This window comes from Eutrema salsugineum, unplaced genomic scaffold, assembly GCF_000478725.1.
Source record: "Eutrema salsugineum unplaced genomic scaffold, Eutsalg1_0 scaffold_6, whole genome shotgun sequence".
Taxonomy (NCBI): Eukaryota; Viridiplantae; Streptophyta; class Magnoliopsida; order Brassicales; family Brassicaceae; genus Eutrema; species Eutrema salsugineum.
Window position 1 is genome coordinate 11,546,359 of NW_006256547.1, and position 16,062 is coordinate 11,562,420.

Here is a 16,062-nt window from a genome sequence, read left to right on the forward strand (position 1 = left end):
CCACAGTCAGTGATCATGTGATCAGGGTATGTGAACCTCACTGTCTCTTCTTGTGCAGGTCTTGTAAAAGCAAAGATCTCATCAAGTTCTTTGAAGCTTACATGGTGTTGTGCACCATCTATTGTGAACTCTATGTGCCCAAGACCATTGCCCTCTTTGATTCTTGCATCTCGTGGGCCATATCCACAAACTTGAAGGGATGCAAGAAACTCTTGTGTAACACCATCATGAGCCACATCTCTTATCTCAAAGAATCCACCAAACCCCATGTTGTTGAAAATGAGCTGAACCTCTTCAAGAATACCCATCTTCCTCAGCAGCTCCATATCAGGGAACTTGGTTTGCTGCACTTTTGCACCCCTGAACATGTCAAAGTAGTCATCAAAAGTTGGCTCTCTTTCCTCAGAACCTGACTTTGCTTTCTTAGCCCGCTTCAATGCGGTTTCAGGGTCACTCTCTGTTCCTTCTTCATCCTCAGCCACAACCACCTCTTTTCCTGCCCTGTGAACGACCTCAACCAATGCCAACTCGTTACCAGGAGTCTTTGAAGTGGAGCCCTTTGTTTTCTTTGGTGCAGCAACCTTCTTTGCTTTCTTTTCAGCTGGGTCCTTTGGCTTTCTCCGCCTTTTCTGTTTGTTGAAAACTTTGTGCCCAAAAGGCAGAATCTTATCCTCTGAAGCTCCAGCTTTCTCTTTTCTGGCTTTGTCCACGGCTGCTTGTCTTTTTGTTCCTGCCATCCTGCATTTTCTCAAGAGAACAACAGAAGTTTTTCAAAAATTCACCAAGTTCATGAGCAGCACCAATCGATTTCTCTTTAAAAGAAGGTATTTCAAGCTGATTAAAAACTCATTAAACTCAAGGCAATGGCAGGAAGCAATGCACACAAAGAGTTCAGCTTGAAACACAATTTCTAAAAAAAAAAAAAAAAAAAAAAAAATCGATTCACATGGTGATTTTCAAGAAAATTTCTCAAAAATTCCAAGAACAGGTCATTCTCAAGCAAGATTCATGAAATCCCTATCTATTCTACTTGCACAATACTCACAAAATGATTCCAAGGTATCAAGAGGCCCATTAAAATCGATTCCATTTGTTTTTCTCTGTTCATGAACAGTACTCTAAAGCATGGAAAAGGTGAGTTTTAACAGATTAAATACCTTGGAATCTTCAAGTTTCGAGTGTAAAATGGATGTGCAACAAGAAACTAGACAGGATTACGAGTTCAATGCAGTTGGAATCACTCAATTTGATGCAGCAACAAGAGAGATATGAAAGTTTAGAGTTCAAGAGTGGAGAAGAAAAAGCAAACTCACGATGAAGAAGAAGGAGTGGTGGGGAACAGCTGGCCTGGCGCGTCTGTTGACCGGTCAACGTCCGTACGGTCAACTGGAATTCAAATTTTGGATCGCGCCTCTTTGACCGTGTCACATGCCCGTGTCTACAACTCGAGAATGCTGCCTCTTTGCCGCGGTCTTGACTTGGCCGTGTCTTCAGGCCGTGGCAAACCCCGAGCATTCTCCTTCTTCTTTTCTCTTGCCACGGTCTGATTGTTTCCCCGTGGCAAACTCCTCGTGGCCGTGCTCATTCCTCGGTCAAACTCTCCAAATCTTTGCCACGGTCAAGCCTTTAGCCCGTGTCTTGTGGACCGTGGCAAACACCGAACGACGGCCATCTTGTCTCTCTTTGCCACGGTCTTGGTTTCTCACCGTGGCAATCCTCTCGTGTCAAAGCCCGATCACTGCACATTGCATCTTCATTTTGCCAAGGCCTTGGCTTCTTCCCATGGCGACCAAACCGCGGCAATGTCCGAATGTTGCCTGGTCCACTTTTGTTCTTGCCTCGGCCTTGTTCCATCTCGTGTCATTCCCACCGTGGCATTCTTCGAACCTTTGGGATTTCTGTGTACTTTTCCACTGTCTGGCTCCTTCCCGTGGCAACCCCAACCGTGGCAAACTCCGAGCCTCATCCATTCTTCTTTTTCTTTTGCCACGGCCACCTAGGTTCCATGTCACAAGGCCGTGGCATTCGCCGAACATATGCTTCTTTTGCCACGGCCAGGCCTTTAGACCGTGATTATCTCCCCGTGGCAGCACAAAGAGACTTGCCACGCCTTGTTTTTGACCATGGCCGGTACCCATGTCAGAGGCCGAGCACAAGCTTGTCTCCATTCCTTCATCTCTTTTCATTCTGCATTCACTTTCCAAAGATTCAGACTCACACCTAACACCTGTAAACACTCAACAGACCCATCAAAACATCCTAAAACATAAAAAGAAAAGAATCAAAAGATCAAAAGCATATTTACAAAGGGTAAGCTTGGGGTGTCTCCCAAGAGCACTTTGTTTAATGTCTCTAAGTTTGACTTTGGGAACCTGGTTAACAGGCTGGTGGATCAAGAAGGGGAACTGATGTAGCTTCCTCCTTCCCTTGTGAAACTAAGTAATGCTTGATTCTCTGTCCATTCACCACAAATTCCTGACCATTCTTCCCTTCTAAGACAATGGCACCATAAGGCCTCACTTCAAGAACTTTGAAAGGTCCAGACCACCTAGACTTAAGCTTTCCTAGAAACAACTTAAGTCTGGAGTTGAAAAGCAAGACCAAATCACCATACTTGAACTCTCTCTTCAGAATCTTTTGATCATGCAGAAACTTGGTCTTCTCCTTATAGATCTTTGAGCTTTCAAAAGCCTCAAGCCTAATCTCCTCAACTTCATGGAGTTGCATGATCCTTTTCTCCTGAGCTGTCTTGATATCAAAGTTCAACAACTTCACAGCCCACATAGCCTTGTATTCCAGCTCAACAGGAAGGTGGCAGCTCTTCCCATATAGTTGACTGAATGGTGATGTCCCAATTGGAGTTTTAAAGGCAGTCCTATAAGCCCACAATGCATCATCTAGCCTTTTGCTCCAATCTTTTCTGCTTGAGCTAACAGTCCTCTCAAGAATGGCCTTGATCTGTCTATTGGATACTTCAACCTGGCCACTAGTTTGAGGATGATATGGAGTAGCTATCTTGTGTTTAACTCCATGCTTTCTCAATAAACCTTCCAGAGTCTTGTTCACAAAATGGGATCCTCCATCAGAGATGACAACCCTTGGAACTCCAAACCTTGGGAAGATGATGCTCTTGAACAGCTTCACTACAACCTTGGAATCATTGGTAGGGGAAGCAATGGCCTCAACCCATTTGGACACATAGTCCACAGCAACAAGTATGTACTGATTTCCATAGGATGAAATGAAAGGTCCCATAAAGTCAACCCCCCAGCAATCAAAGATCTCAACTTCTAGAATGGGGTTTTGAGGCATCTCACTTCTCTTAGATATGTTCCCATGCCTCTGACAGGCATCACATGCTGAAACCACCAACTGGGCATCTTAGAACATTGTAGGCCACCAAAACCCACTTTGAAGAACCTTTGCCACAGTTTTGAATGCCCCCATGTGACCTCCAAAAGCAGAACCATGACATTCTTGCAACACAGGTTGCATCTCCTCTTCAGCAAGACACCTTCTGTACAGCTGATCCTTGTTCAGAACATAGAGGTAGGGCTCATCCCAATGGTATCTCTGGACATCTCTGAAGAACTTTTTCCTCTTGTAAGCATCTAATTCAGGAGGCCCCACCCCACATGCAAGATAGTTCACTATGTATGCAAACCAAGGCATCCTCCTTTCTTGAATGCTCTCTACTTCCTCAAACTCCAAGTAGGAATGGAGCACCATCAGAGACTCTTCAGGCAAAGCATCATCTATGGGGACTTTTTCTTCAATCCTCAGCCTTGAGAGATGGTCTGCAGCCCCATTCTCAATGCCCTTTTTATCAAGCACCTCCATATTAAACTCTTGGAGCAATAAAACCCATCTCAACAGCCTTGGCTTGGCATCTTTCTTGGTCATCAAGTACCTGAGGGCTGCATGATCAGTATACACAATGACCTTTGATCCCACCAGGTAGCTTCTGAACTTATCAAAGGCAAAAACTATTGCCAGCATTTCCTTTTCAGTTGTAGCATACTTCTCTTGGGCAGAGTCAAGTGTTCTACTGGCATAGTAGATCACATGCAGCTTCTTGTCTTTCTTTTGTCCAAGTACTGCTCCAACAGCAAAGTCAGAAGCATCTGTCATGACCTCAAAAGGAAGGGACCAGTCTGGTGCCTGAACTATTGGTGCACTAACCAATGCCTCCTTGATCAACTTAAAGGCTTCTTCACATTCAGCATCAAAGATGAAATCCACTTCCTTACACAACAGTCTTGTTAAGGGCCTGGCAATCCTTGAGAAGTCCTTAATAAATCTTCTATAAAACCCTGCATGACCAAGGAAGCTCCTTATCCCTTTAACTGAAGTGGGGGTTTGCAGGTTCACCATTACTTCCACCTTTGCCTTATCAACCTCAATACCCTTTTCAGAGATCTTGTGCCCAAGAACTATTCCTTCTTGCACCATGAAATGACACTTCTCCCAGTTCAGCACCAAGTTGTGCTGCTCACATCTCTCCAACACCTGTGTCAAATTAGAGAGACAATCCGAGAAGGAGGAGCCATAGACACTAAAGTCATCCATGAACACCTCAACTTTCTCTTCAATAATGTCAGAGAAAATGTGCATCATACACCTTTGAAAAGTGGCTGGTGCATTAAATAAACCGAAGGGCATTCTCCTATAAGCATAAGTGCCATAAGGGCAGGTGAATGTTGTTTTCTCTTGATCCCGGGGGTCTATGGGAATTTGGAAGAACCCCGAATACCCATCGAGAAAACAAAAATAAGGATGATTAGCTAACCTTTCAAGCATTTGATCAATGAATGGTAAAGGGAAATGATCTTTTCTAGAAGCAGAATTCAATTTCCTATAGTCAATGCACATGCGATGGCCAGTTATGGTTCTTTGAGCTATGAGTTCATCCTTATCGTTTTTCACCACTGTGATCCCACCTTTCTTGGGCACAACATGAACAGGAGACACCCATCTTGAGTCAGAGATTGGGTAAATTATCCCTGCCTCAAGAAGTTTTAGTATCTCCTTCTTAACCACTTCCCTAAGGTTGGGGTTAAGTCTTCGTTGATGCTCAATAGAGGACATAGATTGGTCCTCTAGGTGGATCCTATGGGTACAAATGTCAGGAGATATCCCTCTAATATCAGCCAAAGAATACCCTATGGCTTTCCTGAACTTTCTTATTTCATTAAACAATGCACTCTCTTGATCCTCTAATAGGCTATCATTGATGATGACAGGATATGTGGAGTTTAAGCCTAAGAAAGCATACCTGAGCCCTGTTGGTAGAGGTTTGAGCTCAACAGGGGGTGCATCAGCCTCATTCCAGTCCTGGTCCAAGCTGCTTTGGCTGGTGGCTGATTCCTTGATTGCAAAAACCTCAGAACCACCTTGTTCCAGCTCCAAAAACCTTGTTTCAGGACCCAGCTCTCTTGCATTGTCCAGATACAGCTTATACCCTTCACTTGCTTCAGCTAAAAGCCCATTGTCTCCTTGTTCTTGAGTTAGAGCAGCTTGAAGAGGATCCTCAGTGTTCAGCTCCTCAAGCAACTCATCAGCCAACTGATCCATTGTCTCCACATAGAAACATTGACCTTCAATGGTGGGTTTCTTCATCATCTCATTCACATCAAACTTGAGCCTTTCAGACCCAAGTTGAAGCTCTATTATCCCACCTCTCACATCAATAATAGCTCCTGCAGTGGCTAGGAATGGCCTGCCCAATATGAGAGGATCTACTGGTTCCTCATCCATTTCCAGCACAACAAAATCTGTTGGAACCTCAAAACCACCTATCTTGACAGGTAGATCTTCCAACATACCAACAGGCAATCTAACTGATCTATCTACAAGGATAAGAGAGATCCTTGCAGGCTTGAAGACTCTAAAGCCCAGCTTCGTTGCTATGGAGAATGGCATCAAGCTGACTGATGCTCCTAGATCACAAAAACATCCAGAGAATAGAAGAGGTCCAATGGCACAAGGGAGTGTGAAGCTCCCTGGATCAGTTAACTTCCTTGGAATGGACTTCTTCTGAATGATAGCACTGCATTCATGACTTAGTACTACCATGCCTTGAAACTCTTTTATCTTGTTCAGAATTGCATCCTTCAAGAACTTCCCCATCTTTGGCATCATTAAGAATGCATCAATGAGAGGCATTGTGAGTGGTGTCTCTTTGAGTGCCTTCTCAAATACAGCTCTTGCCTTGTTCACTAGTTGCTTCTTAAATCTCCCTGGAAATGGGAGCTTGGGTTGGTATGGAGGTGGTGGCACATACTTCTTCTCTGGTTCTGGTTCCTTTGCTACCTCTTTACCCTTTTCTGTCCTTGGTTTCTCAGCAACTTGATCATCCTTTAAGGCTGCCTCCCCCTCAGGTTGATCATTGTCCTCAATGATCACTTTGTTGTTCTCAATACCAGGTAACTCCTTGCCACTTCTCAGTGTAATGGCCTTGGCATATTCCTTGGGGTTGGGTTCTGGTTTTCCAGGTAGGTGACCTTGGTTCCTTGAGCTTGATGCCTGGTTTTGCTTCAGTTCCTTGATTTCCTGCTGCATAGTCTGTTGACCCTGAAGTAGTTGTTGCAGAATACCAACCATATCTGTACCCATCTGTGGCTGCTGTTGAACCATTGGTGGCTGAAACTGTTGTTGAACCGGCGCCTGCTGTTGGAACTGTGGTGGACCAAACCCTGGTGGTGCCTTTGGCTGCTGTGAAGTGTAACCAGTGCCCTGAAATGGTTGCTGTTGCTGACCAAAACTCAGATTCTGACCAAATTGATTCTTGGGTTGGAATGACCCTTGAAAGTTGTTCTTGGGAACAAAGTTCTTTGGAGCTTGAGAATTGGGATAGACCTGGTCTTGTGGGTTAGCTACATTGATGTTCCTGTAAGAGAGGTTTGGATTGGCATTACCATACTGATATCTCTGGAACCTCTGATTCCCAATGTAGTTAAGCTCCTCTTGGGTAAGACCTTCTTCACTTATGTTCTCAAAGATTTGAGAAGGTTCCTCATACTCTCCAACAAAATGCATTGGCTTTTGAGTGGTGAATTTCAGCTTGTCCAATTCACTCCTCAACTCCTTAACTTCCCTAGAGAGCCTCTGTTCTGAGCTTGAACCTTCAGACCTATTTGATCTGTCATAGTCTTCACCATAAGTATCATTGCTCAATGCTAAGTTCTCCACTAGCTCTAAAGCAGCATGTATCTCTTTACCCAGAAAGTTCCCATTGGAAGCAGTATCCAGCTGGTTTCTAATCTTGGGAAGAGCTCCCCTATACAGTGTGCTGAGAAGAGAAGCCTCACTAAACCCATGGTGTGGGCATTGGTTTGTGTAGCTCCTGAAACTCTCATATGCTTCACCAAAACTTTCATTGCTGTGCTGAGTGAAGCTAGAGATTTGGTTCCTCAGTTTTGCAGTTCTTGAGGTGGAGAAGAACTTAGATAAGAAGGCTTGCTTGCATTGCTCCCAGGTTTGAATGGAGCCTCTTGGAAGATTCTTTTCCCATTGATGAGCTTTGTCACCAAGACTGAATGGGAATAGTCTTAGCTTGAAGCTGTCTTCTGAAACTCCATTAATCTTGGTCAGATCACACACCTTATCAAACTGGTCCAAGTGTTCCAAGGGATCTTCCATTGCTAACCCATGGAACTTTGAGTTCTGGACCATATTCAGCAAAGATGCCTTCACTTCGAAGTTGTTGTTTTGCACAGGTGGTGCCTGAATACCAGCTCCATACTGATGAGCATTGGCCCTTTCATTCTCTCCAACATAGACTTGGGGTTGCTCATATCTTCTTTGCTGTGGTTGGAAAGGGTGGGGTTGGTGGTGCACTTGTTGTCTTTGTTGAACATTGGCCTGATGCCTTTGTTGATGAGCTTGAGCTTGTCCTTGGTGGACATAAGCTTGTTGATGGTGCACCTGTTCCTGATGAACATTGCCCTGATGAAGCCCTTGACCAACTCCATTACCCTGAGCCTGTTGCTCCTGAACCGGTTGTTCTATATCTACCACGTGATCTCTTTGGTCTTCCATGTCAGCCTGATCAATCTGTCTACCACGTCTGTCCCTTCTCCTCCTTGGTACCAAAAGGTTGATGTTGTCGTTGAGAGGGAAAGGTGGACCACAGCTTCTTGATCTAGACCTGGTGTTCATACACCTGAAATCACAAACAGAACTTGAAAGGAATCAGTAAAAACAAGAAAGTAAGCACTTGATCTCAAGAACAGATCAGAGCTTAATGCTAATCAACCACAATTTGTCAACGGCGCCAATTGATAGACAAGACTTTTTAGGGTCTCAGGGCTATCAATCCCCTTGTCAATGTTGCACAAAGAGGTTTATCAATCCAGATGTGGTGTTGGACACTAAACTATGTGATCAAGTTCTTAATTCAAGCAAACAAGAGTGATTTTGATTAACTAATGACAACAAACAACTTAAACAGGTTTAAAGACAAATGACAATGACAAATGATGTGAATATGATGTGATGGAGGCATGAGATTCTAGACATGATAGTTGGTTAGGGTGCTTTGGTGCTAAACCAGAAATGCTAATGACAATGATGAGACATGATTCAAGTGATTAAGAACTCTAATCTAGGTTAATCCTCTCATGAAGGTATTAACCCCTACACTAATCCATTTTCAAACCAAATTCCCATTTGTGAAATATGAATCAATATGCATTAATAAACAGTTCTCAATGATCATTCAAGCAAATAACAATACATCACCATGCAGAAAAATGCTTAAACCTCTAATACAACTCTTTCAGGAATTTCATCAAACACTTTTGGTGCATGAAATTCCCAGAATCTAGATCTCAAGTGATTATAAAGGATCTAGCATAGAGAACAGTTGTTTAGAGAAATGAATCAATGAATCCAGCCCTAAGCATTCCTAATCTAACACTTTAGCACCCTAACCTACACATCTAGAACCATTAAGGTAACTACTCACTAATCATGATCAACACACTAGATCCTTTGCAAGATGTGTTGTTAATCATGATTAGAAGTTTGATTTGATGATAAGAAATGATGAACAAGATGGAAAGAAACTGCAAATCGATTTTAAACTCTCTAAAACAAAGTGTATTAAGTATGTTTTTCACCAAAGGGGAAAGAAGACTAAAAGTAGATTAAGTGTTCTCTACAAATTAGGTCTAAAAACCTTATAAAGGAGGCTTGGGCGAACCGGGTCAACCCGGAACAAACCGGGTACTGACCCGGCCTTGATGGGTAAGTGTAGGTTTGCCACGGTCTGGTGTGCTCTAGGAGTGACCGTGGCAATCCTGACCGTGTCAAAGTCTTTACTTGTGTTCTTGGTTCCTTTTGATGCCACGGTCTGATCAAGCTTCATCTGGAACTCGTGGCAAGTTACCGTGTCAAACGCCGAAGATGTGTAAAGGTTGCCACGGTCAAGCCCCCAGACCGTGGCATTCTGACCGTGCCAAAACCCGCATGCATGTGAAATCCTTCCCAGCCAAGTCTATGCTTGCCACGGATAAGTCTCAGGCCGTGGCATTGAAATCGTGTCAAAAGCCGAAGCTGTGTAGAAGTTGTCTCCAGCCACTTGTTCATTTGCCACGGTCAAGTCCCAGACCGTGGCATTCAGCTCGTGCCAATCGCCGAAGGTTGCAAGAAGTTGCCACGGTCAAGCCTCAGACCGTGGCATTTAGGCCGTGTCAATCGCCGAAGGTTGCAAGAAGTTCCTATCAGCCAAGTGTGTGTTTGCCACGGTCAAGTGTAGACCGTGGCATGAAGATCGTTTCATTTGCCGAAGGTGCACAAAAGTTGCCACGGCCAAGTGTGGACCGTGGCATTCCATCGCGGCATGCTTAACTTAGTCGCTCTGGGCTGTCTGGACCGTCTCGCATTCCGGAGAGTGTAACTTCCTGGCGACTTGTCCGAATTGAGTGATTCTGGTTTCAGAAGACAGAGGACTCATTTGTCTCCAACTTTGATGAAGGAAGTTTCAGTTCTTGGGAAGTGTAAGGTTTCCTGGAGGGCACATCTTTGAAGTGCATTTACCGACCAGAGAAAGGCGTCTAGACATGTGTCCATTCCGGAGACCGTATCTTTCTGCTCAAAGCTCCGAATTGACTGATCTCGGATGTTCTGGAAAGAAGACTCAAATGGCTCTGATTCTCAAGAAGGCCCCGGAAACTGAATCGGCCTGGAAGTGCACCGTCCTTCGCATCCTTCAGAACTGATCTGCTCGGTCCGGAATACCTGCGAGACAGGGGTTCCTTCCGACGAGCTTATCTCTCTGCTCACGCGTCCGAATTTCACGATTCCACTTGCTATGAGACCTTGCTCCAATGCTTTCCAACTGCTATGAAGCACCCGCCGTCTGAATCGGACCGGAAGGCTCCCTGGACAGGCGATTTCTGAGGCACGTTCACACCCGGAGATTTTGGCCGATACACTTCATTCGCGGTACATGAAAATGGCCTGTAAAGCTTCCCGCAGTACATGAAAATGGCCGGTAAAACCTTCCTGGCCAGCGAGAATGGCCGATAATCTCCCAAGACCCAATTTTTCCACTTTTTCAAGCTTTGCTCACCATTCCACCTCCTGGATTCATCTTTTCAGCTCCATATTCACCTGATAGACACTCAAAACATGCAAAGACTCTTTGGGACCTAATGCATCTCCTAAGTTCTAAAACAAACCCTAAGGACCTAAAATGCATGAAATAAAACATGATTTGGAATGATTTATGCAACCTAAATGATGCAAATTATGAACATATCAAACTGCTAGATAAACTTCAGAGAGGTAACTATTAATTAGTGATTCTTTGTTTGTGATTCTGAGTTTTAATTTTTAACATTATGTTTTTTGTGATACAGAGTTTGACTGTGTTGGTTTCCTTCAAAACTGATCTCGGAACAACTAAAAGGTACAAGTTTGTGTTTATTGTTCTTCACTCCCTGTCCTTGACTACTCGGAGTTATATGTTTTGTGGTTGTCTTTGTGTATGTTTTGTTTTGTGTTTTGTGTTTCTGTTTTGTGATTTTTTCTGGTTTTTTTATAGCCTTTCCTATATGAATCAGCTTGTGGATTTTGGAGCGGCTTGTGGAGTTTGTTTTTGGAGCAGCTTGTGGAGTTTTGGTTTGTTGTTGGAGCAGCTTATGGAGTTTGCAGTTTGTTTTTGAAGAAGCATATGGAGTTTGCCATTTGTTTTGCAGAACCAGGGAGCTTAGATGTCTGTTTTGGTAGCTTCTTTTCTGTGTTCTCAGTGTTGAATACTTGAATTGTTATGTTCGGATTTGCTTGTATTTAACCTTAGAGTCTTAATTTCTTAACTCTTAACTCTTAAGAATTCATTCTGATGTTATCTTAAATAACTGTTGAGTTTAAGAATCCATTCTGATGTGTTCCAAATTGAAAAATAGATAACAAACTCCAACAGGCCTTTACTTAAAACTTCAACAAGGCTTTACACTACAACTAATAATACGCTTACACCAGGTTTTATATACCACCACTCCAAGTCTCCAAACTGACAAACAAACTCAACCTATGAGTTTATAAACACCAAAAATGATCATACAACCAACACCTACCACAATAATCATCTTCTTCATGTTGGATTTCACTTCAACCATTGCTTCTTACATCCTCTCAAAGACCTTCCTCTATATCTTCATTTCCAACTTCTCAAACACCATCTTCTCCATCTCCATATGTTCTTGCTCAAGTTTTTCTGTTCTATAAGGTAGTGCCTCTATCTATATGGTTATCATTCGGAAGCTACAAAAATTCATGACAACAACAGACAAATTTGCATAATCAAAATATTACAATTTTGCTAATGAGGATCAAAACTCAAAACACATAGCAGTTTACCTTTTTAGCTACAGCAAATGCACACCGGTAGTATCGACGATAAGGATTTGCATCAAATTTTGAAATCAATGCCATGATTTGATCTCCTCACCAACATTTCTTGGGCACACCCACAACTCTTCCTCTTTGTCTAGCCGTCGATGTTCCACTTAAAGCTCAAGAGATATTACTCATTATCAGAATTCACAATTCTTCCTCTCTCCAACATATAATCAATTTCGAATTAGGAATTTTAGAGCCACGATTTAGGGTTCTTCATCAGCTTGTGGGATTTCAAAAAAAAACAAAATCTGTATAAAAGGTAAAATCGAGTCTACGTGTCATCTTTTTATTCCGGTTTTTGGTTCTAACCCTCGAAATTAAATTCGGGTCTTCTTCGTGTTTATTTATAATTCTCAGAACCAAACCAAACCATGAAGGACCAGAACCGAACTGAACCAAAAAATCCTTGGGACCAATTTGGTTCAGATTCCTCTTTACCTGAAAGACCTGATACCCGAAAAACAGACCCAACCCGAACCACAGCCCCGAATGCCTAGGACTAGTATTAAAGATGCATGTCTCTTAAAAACCATGGTGAGGACATTATAATGTATCCTTTATAACGATTCCAAGCTTCATGAAAGATTTAGCCTTCTCTTTGTTGGAACCCATAAATCTTGTCTCTAAAGAATTTTGATCTGGAGGTGGTGTAGAATTGGTTGAGAAACGCATCCTTGCATTCGTCCCATGATTTGAGAGAACCAGGAGACAAAGACCTAAGCCATATACATGCTTTACCATTCAAAAAAAATGGAAACAACTTGCACTTCACATAATCCACAAGAGCTCCGATTGATTGTTTGGTATGTACTGCAGATTTCTTCAAAATAATCAAGATGATCCATTGGATTCTCGGATGTATCGCCATGGAACTAGTTCTGCTGAACCAATTTGATGAGTTCTGGGCTGATCTCATAGTCTACATAAACTTCCCTTTACCCCATAGGGCCTTCTTTCTCATCAGTTGCAGGGTTTGGTGGATTCATTCTTAACAAATTAGTATTCGCAATTTGTGAGACCCTGGCCAATCCACGTGGCCTGCTTGACGAACGTCAGCGACGAAGAACCCTTGTTGATTATGAACTTCGTTCGCGAAGGTACCGGACACGACAGGTGCACGATCGACTTTGCACGCTCCCTGAATAAATCCAACGGGTGAATAATAATCCTGTGTCGTGGTATGCGAGGTGGCAGATTTGGTAGTTAGGTGATATAAACAATAATACTCATTCGAGCCGTAGGAAGAGGAGTTCTGCTTTTGGATAAGTCAATCACGTAGCTAGCCTTTCTATTCCAGCAAATGACGACGCTACAGCTTCAATTCATAGTTTCCACCGCCTGTTCAGGGTTGAGCCCTGGGATTTGATAATCCTATGACTGACCTAGCTCAAATTTGAGGGGTCTTAAAGGGGCCATTGTATTAATTCTACTTCCTACTCGCGGTATGCTCTTTATGCTGGTCTGCAATATTCACCCTAGCCCACAAGCACAAATCCTCGAGATAGGTTATAGACTAATGTCAGAACGGTTCTCATAAAAAGCATACGGGGTATTATAATCCCCTAGAGTGAAAGGAGGAATTTGATTGAACTGAGCTCGAAGAAGCCGACCATGCTCACCAATTTGTTGTTACTCAATGTCTTGGTTTTCTCTAAGCCTATTGATGTCTATGAAGTTCTTGCCCATGTCAGCGTTTTTTTGTATTTTTATAAATATATTTTTAATTTAATTACTCTATATATATATATATATATACTTCTATGAAGTAAATGAGAAAAAAATGAACAAGAGATCTACCTTAGACTCGATTCCAACCAGAAACTCGTAGGCAACGTTAAAAATCCACAGTAACGTTGCCAAAACTTGATGTGCTTAGGTTTTACCCTAATTTTTTGCAAGTGCACAACAGTGCATTAGAGTACTTAGGGGTCGATCAACTGAAGATCAAGTAACTACATTACGAATTTACTTTGAAATGAGAATTGAGCTAAAATGAAAAATATAGGTGTTTGTTTGGGGGTTGTGAACAGTGACGAAAATAATAAGTATTAAACTTGAAATGGAGTAAATATAAAGACCAAATCAATACGAGAAAACATTGGGCATTAAGGAATTCGCCAGGAATCATAGATTACCTAAGAAGATAATTGGATGTAGAATTTTCTATAGATAAGTTCTAGAACTTGAACCAAGACTAATCTACTCCCGTAGTATCAATAACAAATTCAAGCCACTTAGATTACTGAACTCCCATTTCATTCTCTAAGTATCTAAATAAGTTTAGGTGATTCAGCAACACTTTTGGTGAGTTAATCAACCTAATTGCAGTAGCTAAGTTGTCAATCAAGCCACAACACACAAACACAAATTCCGATTAAGAACTTCTAAAGAGAAACCATAATCTAACAAACTTTTATAATAGGGTTATCTTATCTAAACCAATGTTTATAAGAAATATATTATTAGACCAGAAGTGACAGAATCTTTGTTACATATGTGGATATGTAGATGTTTGTGTGTGAAAGTCATATGTGAAGTCCGTAGGACTAAGACCATAGGTAATTGTGTGTGAAAGACGTTTTTGAAGTCGGTAGGACAAAGATCGTACGCACTTGTAAAATTGTATATGGAGCTTAAAGCTAAGACCATACATGGTAAGACAGAAAGTCTTGTCAACTTTGAATCTTATGAGCGAGATAAGATTAGGCCAAATGCTTATAAGGGAAATTATTTTCTAAGCTTGTTGAGGGTGTCGGGGGCATGAATGAGTAAGAATCCAGAAATTTTGGATAGAGTTTCCATAAGCCTTATGATTATTAATGGTGGAAGAATTCAAAGTTTTCTCAGAAAGAATACCCTTAAATCTTAGGATAATGAATGGTGGAGTGTTTTAGGAAGGCTGTCCTAAAACCAGATACTTTAACCAAACCCAAGAAAGAGCAGTTCGTACCGAGAAAGTGTGCAATTGGTGATGGTGGGCCTAGGGTTGCTCGTCTTTTTGCAAGCCCATTGGTCCGAAGTTCAAAATTTATAAAACTCTAGTGTCTGCAAGTGCACAGAAGTATGTTACAGGACTTAGGGTGTCGATCCACAGTGAAGATGTCTAATCTGAAATTATACCAACCTGGGAGAGTAAGCAAAATCTTAAACTCCTGGGGGTTTGGAGTTTTTGGTTACGGATCCTAAACTAAACCTAATCTAATATTTACAGGAAATAAAATCAATGCAAATGAGTTTCTAAAAGAATATCTCAAGGGTTTTCGACTCAAGCTATAGACTCTAGATTCATAGTGGGCGATTTAGAATTCTCCGGTTTACTCTAATCGATGTCAAAGCATTTCCAATTAGCTTCCTAGCGATTTATCTTCATCTATCTTCTGGGATCTGCATGGAACTGCAATAGACATGAGTATGATTAACCAACTCTCGCCTCTTAATCAACTAATCACTTAAATCTGACAATTACCTCTTGCTCTCATGTCAGAAATAAGATCATGCATAAACTATTGAATTCGTCTGCTCACATCTTCTCTACAGGTAGCTCTCGACTCCTGTAGCGACTATGTTCTTCTGAATCTAGGTATGGATGATCTGATATAGCACTCTCGTGTCTTTGATTGATCCTAGGCTCAGAGAATTGGTCATGAATCTACTCTCATGCAATATGAACAACTTAGAAGAGATGAAATCCAGAATATGGTTTCGAAACTTAGAAATCCTAATCAATCGAACATATATGCCTATTGATGACTCTTTAAAAACTTGACTCTCTAGGACAAATCTACATGATGCAAGGAATGATAAAAGACATGAAAGGATGCAAAAGATGAAACTGAAAAGGTTAATTAGATAAAAAAAAAAGAAAGAACAATGGATCCTGGAAAGTATGCCCTTCTCCATCGCCTAACTCTACAAAAACAAAGTTTGGTGGCTCAAAATCTGATTACAGGAGCACACACCCATTTAGGGCTGCTAAGAAATGTATTTATTGGTCCTAAGATCTTCCAGCTTTCATTTAGGACTGGCGAAATGGGCTTTGATGTTGGGCCTTGTGGCTTGGCATGGGTCCACCGGGGGTGAAAGTCTTCCAGGGCAGGTAAAACACTTGTTTGCCGTGGGTGAGAGTCTTCCGGGACTGATGAATTTGGTTAACTT

At 42.0% G+C, this 16,062-nt stretch overlaps 2 non-coding genes across 2 annotated transcripts; both read left to right on the forward strand.

The window, feature by feature from the left end:
* Positions 1–7,312: 7,312 nt before the first annotated feature.
* On the forward strand, positions 7,313–7,419 carry LOC112083799. Its single transcript, XR_002897927.1, has one exon. It is a non-coding gene; the product is annotated as a small nucleolar RNA R71 (small nucleolar RNA).
* Positions 7,420–12,433: 5,014 nt separating this feature from the next.
* On the forward strand, positions 12,434–12,539 carry LOC112083707. Its single transcript, XR_002897843.1, has one exon. It is a non-coding gene; the product is annotated as a small nucleolar RNA R71 (small nucleolar RNA).
* The last annotated feature ends 3,523 nt before the right edge of the window (positions 12,540–16,062 follow it).